The sequence below is a fragment of the Homarus americanus genome, unplaced genomic scaffold, assembly GCF_018991925.1.
Source record: "Homarus americanus isolate GMGI-L3 unplaced genomic scaffold, GMGI_Hamer_2.0 scaffold18453, whole genome shotgun sequence".
NCBI lineage: Eukaryota > Metazoa > Arthropoda > Malacostraca > Decapoda > Nephropidae > Homarus > Homarus americanus.
This window is the reverse complement of record NW_024746232.1, coordinates 113,957-117,500: the sequence shown is the minus strand read 5'-3', so window position 1 is coordinate 117,500 and position 3,544 is coordinate 113,957.

Genomic DNA, 3,544 nt, shown 5'->3' with positions numbered 1-3,544 from the left:
AGACACTCAATATAAAGAACTCGTTATGTATGCTTGAAAGATCCACTAGTTGAGGTTAATATATAATGATCATAAATATAGCAGCAAGAAGAGAGAGAGAGAGAGAGAGAGAGAGAGAGAGAGAGAGAGAGAGAGAGAGAGAGAGAGAGAGTGTGTGTTCCGTCAAATCATTAATATTACTATTATTATTATTATTATTAAACACAAGCAAGCAATTATCTACAGTAAGTATAAGGTGAAAGACCAAGTCCTTGTGTTCACCTGTGGCCACAACACACCTGGCTAACCTTAACGAACTTACAAGAAACCAAGATGGAATTTACGACTGTTTCAGCCAACTCACAAAACCTTAAAATCCATCAACAATATTTTCTTAAAGATAAACAACTTCAAGGATATGGTGGTTTTACCTTGGGGTGAAAACGGTGATTATAACTTTATTTTTGTATATTTTTTGTTTTTTGGGGGAAAATTTTAGGGAAAGATGGGAAATTTTAGGTAAATATTAGAAATTTTAGGGAAATCTGGGGAAATTTTAGTGAAATGTGGGAAGTTTTAGTGAAATATGGGATATTTAGGTGAAATAAGGCAAATTTTAGGGAAATTCGGGAAATTTTAGTTGCGTTGAGGGTTCTATGACTGCTTTTCGGAAGAACTAACCTGATTGGTTGGTTGAGTGATTGACTACTTGTATAATTAATTGGTTTAGTGTCTAATTAACCTGATTGAATAATTAACTGACTAATTGACTGATTAATTATACAACTAACTGTCTCAGACTAACTAACTGACTGAATAACTGATAGACAGAGAGTGACTATGGACGGACATACAGAGACTATGGACGGACATACAGAGACTATGGACGGACATACAGAGACTATGGACGGACATACACTATGGACGGACATACACAGACTATGGACGGACATACAAAGAATACAGGCCAACATACAGACAATATTTCTTTGCTGTCACTCGGAATCGAGTATGACGATTATTCAGATGTGATGAAATGATATGAGTTATTAAGGATGTCACCTTCATTGGTGAGCTCTCAGGTGACTAGATAGGCCGATACGAGATCGGCAGGGTCGTTCACAGATGTTGCACATGTGGAGGGCTACATCTAGTGTGGGAGGGGTGGCGGTTGGTTCTTTCCGGCGTTGGTGCTTGTCTGCCTAAGTAAGCAGTCGGACTAACTAGACAGTATTTACACCTTCTCGTGTGGTGCTTCTCCAAGTGTTACGGTGTGGAGTAATCGTCTCCCAGGTGAGGTCTATTTGTCACTTTTTCAGGTTTGTCTTAAGACTATCCTTATACCTTTTCATTTGCCGGCAGCGTTACGTTTACTATTCGTTAGTTGACGGTAAAGTAGCTGCTTTGGCAGTCTACTGTCGTCCATACGGTTAATATGGCCAGTTCAACGCGGTTGTTCATGGGTAATGGTAGCCTCTATGCACCTACAGTTGGTGTCAGCGAGAATACTGACGCACTCGGAGGAGGAAACGTAGACTACGTTGATGAAAATTTTCAAGTGCTTTGAGTTGCCTCCTGTATGTGACCCATGTCTCGCTGCCATATAGCAAGGTGGAGAGGACCACTGCTCGATATACGTGCAACTTTGTAGATAATTTCAGCTCCCTACAAATAAAGACATGGGTACGGAGTCTGCCAAAGGCTTGAGATGCACATCTCATCCGATGTTGAATCTCTTCATTGATTTCCGCGGTGGTGGACAAATGAGAGCCGAGATACTGAAAGTGGGTAAAATTAGGTGAGGTAGTACCGTAAAGCTGGATGGGTGGTGGAGGTGTGGCTGAACCAGGGGCAGGCTGAAAATTAATCTGAGTCTTACGTACATTCACCTCAAAACCGAAGTGTACATACGCATCTGCGCAGGTGTTCAGGATCACCTGTAGGTCGTGTTCAGTGTGAGCAACTAAAGTGAGGTCGTCTGCATACTGAAGTTCAGTAATGGAAGATGTAGACACCTTTGTTCCTGCCTGGAGTCGTCTTATGTTGAAAAGACCCTTCATACGGTACTGGATGTTCACCTCGCCGGCACAAGTAAGTAAGGCAGCCAAGAAAATGGAAAAGAGAGTTGTAGTCAGTATACATCCTTATTTTACCCCCTTTGAATGAGGAAGAACTCTGACTGGGTGTCGTTGTGCAGGACACTGCCGTTCATGCCATGGTGGAGTTGCCTCACAATGGCGATGAATTTTGGTGGGGAGCCAAAACGGCTGAGAGTCCGCCAGAGGGCTTCTTTGTTGACCGAGTCTAAGGCCTTGGTTCGGTTGATAAAGACATGTACAGGTCATGACACTGTTCTCTGCACTTTTCCTGTATCTGTCGGGCAGCAAAGATCATGTCAGTGGTGTCACGTGATGGTCTAAAGCCACATTGAGATTCTGGGAGGAAGTTTTCTCCCTCAGGAAAAAGTCTGTTTAGGAGGACTCGGACGATAATCTTGCTGGCTATGGACAGCAGCGAGATCCAGAGCTAGTTGCCACAGTCTAACTGATCTCCCTTGTTCTTATAAATATTGACAATGAAGGCGACTTTAAGAGTTTGGGGGATTTCCTCCTTTTCCCATATATTCTCCAGGAGAGAGTGGAGACGGCTGGTAAACAGAGGTCCTCCTACTTTATACACCTCGGCTGGGATTCCACCGGGCCATGAGGCTTTGTTATTCTTCATCTGTTTGATGGCAGTAGCTACCTCATCCAGTGATGGAGGATAGCCGAGGTGAGTCAGCTGTGGATGCTGAGAGGCCTGCTGGGTAATCAGGATATCCACATCGTTGTTTCAGTTGAGCAGCGAAAGGAGTGCTCTTTCCAGTGCTCAAGGATGCCTTCTTCATCTTTAATTAGGGAGTTACCTCTGGATGAACAGGGCTGCGCCATGAGTAATTGGCCCATAAAATTTTTTAGTAAAATTACAAAAAATGTAGATCTTCTGCTGATCTGCGAAGTTTGTGCTGGGCCATCGCTTTCTTCTTACGGAAGGTATCATCTTTGGTCCGAGACTGAGGGCTGTTCTGCCAGTCAGTTAAAGCAGCATGGATGCACTGCAGGAGTCTTGATGGTGAAGAGGCTTTTTATTGGCAGGGTAAGACTTGTGCAAGTTGCTTCCCTGTTCGCCATGAGGGCTAGACAGCGGTGGTAGCTGAGAGCGAGAGGGAGCAAGCAGTGCTTGCACCTTAACACTAATTTATTGCCGCCACACTAGATGCATTACACCACCCTGTGCACACACACACACACACACACACACACACACACACACACACACACGGACATACAGAGACTTTGGATGGACATACATGACTACAGACAGACATACAGAAACTACGGACGAACATAGAGATTATGAGCAGACAAATAGAGACTATGGCTGGACAGACAGAAACTATGGACAGACAGACAATGGACGGACACACACAGATAACAGATGGACAGACAGAGATTATGAACAGACAGAGACAATGGACGGACACACACAGATAACAGATGGACAGACAGAGATTATGAACAGACAG